Below are 5960 nucleotides of genomic sequence, written 5' to 3' on the forward strand. Positions count from 1 at the left end.
TCGTTCTCCAGCCTTAATGTCTTTTCGTTGGGGAGGTCAATCTTTCAACATATTTGCTCTTAATACTCAAGAGAGTACTAAAGAGTGTCACTCATAAAGAAGTTGTCGGCGTGCACTTTGAAATGGTGGTTTTCTGTCAATGTGTGGTTCTTTGTAGTTTTAGGGCGCAAACTACAGTGATCATTAGCGCCCAGACTAAATCATGAATGCACTGTGAGGAACAATATTAAAGCAGCAACTAAAAGGACAACACTAATAAAAGGCACATTAACAGACAAGGGATTAAAAGAAAGCAGCATAATCAAATGTCAGACAGGTTTGTCAAGTGGATAAACGAAGACCGCGAGCAGCTGCTTTTGGGTGATCCGCTAAAATTTCATCCAGAGTTCATGGCAGGCTATGATCAATGCGCACTGTATTAAAATTTGGACAGGACATTAAAATGTGGCGTACAGTTAGCGATTGTCTACATGGGCAGAACGGCGCCGGCGCAGCCGTCAGCAGATGGCGGCGGCTGAACCGGCAGTGTCCAGTCCGTAACCGGGACAAAACGACCTCCTCCCGCCGAGAAGGGCGTGAAGAGGTTGTCCAAGCCGTGGGGAGATGTTTCAAGGTACAAAGCTTGTTTTCAATAAGTGTAGACCAATCGGCATGTCACAGCGATAAAATGCACTGACAAATGACCCTGTTAAATGAGGTGAAGTCAACCAACTACAAGCCGTCCGAGGCTGGAGGACCGCAGCCTTGGCCGCGGCATCTGCAGCTTCATTCCCAGGGATACCGACATGGCCAGGAACCCACATAAAGGTAACCGGAGAACAGTCGTCCGCCAGCTGCTGAAGAGAGTGTTGGATCCGGTGCACGAAAGGCTGAACCGGATACGGATCACTGAGGCTCTGGTTGGCGCTCAGGGAATCAGAGCAGATGACATATGCAGAATGTCTGTGGCGGCGGATGTATAGAACAGCCTGGTAGAGGGCAAATATCTCAGCTGTGAACCCGAACAATGGCCATGTAGCCGGTATTTGAAACTGTGTGCCCCGACAATAAAAGAACACCCGACACGGTCATTGGTCTCAGAGCCATCTGTATAAATGAAGATCGGTATATCGCTCGCGGTTTGTGGAACTTCGAACGAAGTTCATTAATACGAAGCTGTGGTAACCTCCTTTGGGAGCAAGCTGAGGTCAACGTGAACGCGAACATGAGCCTGGGGCCAAGCCGGCGTTTGGCTCACGCCCACTTTAAAGGTTGCAGGGAGTGGATAATTAAGTTGCTGAAGGAGGCAACGAAAGCGAACTCCAGGGTGTAGCAGGGCAGATACATAGAACCCGTATTGACAGTCGAGAGAGTTATCAATAAAGGAACGATAAGACGGCTGGTTGGCCACTGATAATAGCCGACAGGCATACCGACAAAGCAGTACATCGCGCTGGTAGGTTAGTGGCAATTCACCGGCTTCAGCATGAAGACTCTCGACGGGACTAGTATAAAACGTTCTTATCGCAAGACGTAAACCCCGGTGTTTTATGGAGTTTAGACGGCGTAAGATGGACGGCCGTGCAGAGGAGTACACGAAGCTCCCATAATCGAGCTTGGAGCGGACGATCGACCGATATAAGCGAAGCAGGACGGTTCGATCCGCTCCCCACGACGTACCGTTGAGAATATGGAGGGCATTTAGAGAACGGCTACAACTGGCAGCCAAATAAGACATGTGGAGATCAGCTAAGTTTCGTGTCAAATGTAGTACCTAAAAATTTTGTTGTCCCCACGAATGGAAGAGCAACGGGGTCGAGATTTAAGGACGGTGGGAGAAACTCTTTGCAGCGCCAGAAATTAATACTGTCTTCTCGGCAGGAAAACGGAAGCCATTGGCGACACTCCAGGGGTAAAGATGGTCAAGACAACGTTGAAAACAGCGCTCCAGGAATCATGTACGCTGTGCACTGCAATAGATGGTAACATCGCCCAAGAAAAGGGAGCCTAATACATCAGCTGGGAGGCAATCCATTATTGGATTGATCGCTTTGGCGAAGAGCGTGGCCTTCGAAAATGAGCAATGTGCCACCCCCTTCTCCTAACGAAAGGCGTCGGACAGGACAGAACCCACACGTACCCTTAACTGTCGATCCATTAAAAATGCACGAATAAAAGAGTGAGGCGACCATGAAATCCCCATGTAAGCATGGTGCGGGTAAAGCCCGCCCTCCAACAGGTGTCTTAAGCCTTCTCCAAATCAATGAACACAGCTACTGTCTGGCACTTCCGCAAGAAGTTATTCATAATGAAGGTCGACAAGGTTACTAGATGGTCAACAGCAGAGCGGCGCCTACGAAATCCACATTGTACATTGGTAAGTAGGCGTCGAGATTCGAGCAGCCAAACCAAACTAAAGTTAACCATTCGTTCCTTCACCTTACAGACACAGCTGGTAAGGGAAATTGGTCGATAACTGGAAGGCAAGTGCTTGTCCTTCCCCGGAATAGGAATCGGGGCAATAGATTCGAGCCAGCATGTGGGAAAATCACCCTCAATCCAGATGAGATTGTAAGTACGAAGAAGAAAACGTTTACCCGCTTGAGAAAGGTTCTACAGCATCTAAATATGAATAGAATCAGGCCCCAGAGCGGAGGGCCGTGAGCGGGCAAGTGCACTTTCGAATTCCCGCATGGTGAATGAGGCATTATACCTTTTGTGATTCGAGGAGCGGAAGTTAGGTGGCCTTGCCGCCTCTGCCTGTTTTCGGGGGAGGAAGGCAGGGTGGTAACGAGTAGAGCTCGAAACCTCTGCGAAAAATCGGCCTGAAAGCAATGGAGACAACCTCAGGGACCACAATGACGTCATTCCCGACCATCAAGCCAGAAACTGGTGAGTGGACCTTAGTGCCAGATAGCCGGCGCAGGCTACCCCAGACAACAGAAGGAGTATAACTGTTTAAGGAGCTTGTGAAAGCAGCCCAGCGGGCTTTCTTGCTTTCTTTAATAACGTGACGACACTGCGCACGTAATCGTTTATAGTTAATACAAATCGCCATCGTAGGGTGGCGTTTAAAGGTGCGTAAGGCACGTCGACGAGCACGTATAGCGCCACCAGGGGACCGGTAGGCGACGTGGAGAAGAAGTAGTGTGAGGGATAGAATATGCAGCAGCAGTGAGAATGACGTCCATGAGGTGTGCGACCTGACTATGGCAGCTTGCGAATTTTTGATGCTGAAATGTCACCCTGGAAGAGAAGAGCCGCCTGTCTGCTTTTGAGATGTTCCAACTAGTTGAGCATGGAGGTGGGTATGATGCAGGAAATGGATAACACAAGGGAAGTGGTCGCTCGAATACGTATCAGAAAGTGCATACCACTGAAACCGGCGTGCAAGTTGGGTAGTGCATATAGAGATGTGTAAATGGGAATAGGTGTGAGTTGTATTGGAAAGAAAAGTAGGGCGCGAGCATTGAGGCAGACAAGATTGGGGTGGTTGAACAGGTCTAACAGGGAGCCTCTCAAGCAGGATGCTGGAGAGCCCCAAAGGGAATGGTGGGCATTGAAGTCTCCAGTCAACAAAAATGGTGGAGGTAGCTGAGCAATAATTTGCATCATGTCTGCCCTAAAAACCGCAGACGACGATGGAGTGTAAATGGTACAAATGGAAAATGTGAAAGTGTGGAGAGCAATTCGGACGGCAACTGCCTGCAGATCTTTGTGCAATGTAATGGGTTCGCAGTAGTTATCATCCCAGACCAGCAACATTATCTCTCCATGAGCCACAATACCTGCCACAGGGGGTAGGTCAAACCGCACAGACGGGTAGTGTGCTACGGCAATTTGATTGCATGGCCGTAGCTTCGTTTCCTGGAGACCTAATTCGAGCGGACGGTGCAAGCGTAGAAGCAACTTTAAGTCCTCTTGGTTGGAGCGAATGCCGCGAATATTCCAATGAAGAAGGTCCATCGTCAGAAGAAAAAGGAGATGCAAGAAAGTGTCGCCTCGAAGGCCGCTAAGGGCCTGGCTTCGAGCGAGCACTGCTGCCGCTATCAATAGGCGGAGATTCCTGTCCATTTGTTCAATAGGTTCGCTGGCAATATGGCCGGGAGGGGGAACTTCCTCCGGAGGTGAACGGCTAGATGTTCGGCTACCAGCGGTGCGGCCAGGCGAAACGGATGACGGCCTGTGGCGGCAACTGCTGGGTGGCGCAGGAGAAGAAACGAGCCGTGGCGGAAGGGAGAACTGTGCTTCCTATGAGCCTTCTTGGAAGGTCGTTTCGTCGAAGTACTGGTCGATGGCTGGGAGTTCGAGGTACGTAGGAAGACTTCACAGGACGGTTCCTTCTTGAAGGCCCGTGCAGCTGACTTCTGGGTCTTCATCTAGGCAGAAGCTGATGAAGGTGCTTTTGTCTTAGGGGTGACGGGAGGAAGAGGAGACGTTGACTGGGCGATTTTAGCACTGGACGAACGGACGACCAGAGTGCTAAAGGTCAGATAGCATGTCTGCGTCGACACCTCCCTGGTAGGCGAAGGAGGGGCGATGACAGTACTGTATTTCCCCATTGGGAGCAGCGTGGGCTTCTTACTAACAGCTTGCGAGCAGCCGAGGTGGACACTTTCTCTTTGAGCCGAATTTCCTGTATACCACATAAATCCTTGTAGATGGGACAGTCACGGGAGGATGCTGCAGGGTCATCCTGACAGTTCACACAATGAGGGGATGGAAGTGGATAGTCACCCTCATGGGTGTCGATCCCACAAGTGACGCATTTATCAGCAATAGAACTAGACTGATGGGTGTGATTGAAACAATGACACTGGTGGCTGCACGTAGGTGGCGGGACGTAAGGGCGAACAGAAATACCCTCATAGCCAGCTTTGATGCGCGACGGCAGCCGAACACTGTCAAAGGCAAGAAAACTGGTACCTTAAACCCCACACAACCAACCAAACAACCAACCAACCAAAACAGCAAGGTCATCAGCCCCTTGTTGCAAATGTGGTCCATTCCACTAGTTTCACATCTCAGGAAAGTCAGAACAATAAAATGGAAAAGGCTAAAGACGTAAAAGGGCTGTCATGTTGTCAATGGTAAAAACAAAATGAGGGAAGTCAGCAAGACAACGAACCCAACACTATGCTGAAGCAGCATAGGCAAGACCACCTGTGACTTAAGAGGTGCAACCGCTGGAATGTAGAAGTACCCATGGGAAAAGGATACTAACCAATCCTTTAAAAAAAAGGGTAAAACAAGAGTAAAAGGGGAACAAAAGATTTTCTCTGTCAGGGAGGTGAGTCTGGAATCTCCGAACATAGTTTTAAGATGTTGGGGCAGGGCGGTGAGTTTTTGATTGGTTCTGTTTCCTCCGGGAAAGTGTCCCCCACTGTAAACCGAGAATAAAAACCAGAGATACCATCTGGGAATTGTCAGCCAACATCAGAGATAAAATGTGGGGGAGTCTGTACTTAGTAGCCCACATTTTTGTTGAATGCCCCCTTGTTTTGGCTCTGCGTGCTGACTGGAAGGTTCCACAACCACATAGTGGGGGTGGCCAATCCCGCAAAAGCCTGGTTTGGCCAATGCGGAGACTACACAGTGTGGTCAAGTCGTTTCGGGAGAGGCGGAAGGAAGAACACCACAATCCTTGTGCCACCTTGATTGCACAACGGTTTATTAGACAGGGGAGAAGCGTCCCAAGAGTTGGCCCATGCCCGTGTGAAGTGGGATTTGATGTGAAGCCGTAAATCCGCTGCAGGAGGGGTTACAAAAAAGGGGGGTAAGTGACTGCTCCCCCAGCCAAACTATCAGCGAGCTCATTACATAGGATACCCACATGGCCAGGGACCCAAAGGAAGTCAATGGAACAAGCAGCACAGTGAATATCAACGAGATGGTCCTGAATGACAGAGACCAAGGGATGGCGCGAAAAACATCGGTCAATAGCAAGAAGGCCACTCATTGAGTCTGTACATTAACAAAAC

Source organism: Schistocerca gregaria, unplaced genomic scaffold, assembly GCF_023897955.1.
Source record: "Schistocerca gregaria isolate iqSchGreg1 unplaced genomic scaffold, iqSchGreg1.2 ptg000707l, whole genome shotgun sequence".
Lineage (NCBI taxonomy): Eukaryota > Metazoa > Arthropoda > Insecta > Orthoptera > Acrididae > Schistocerca > Schistocerca gregaria.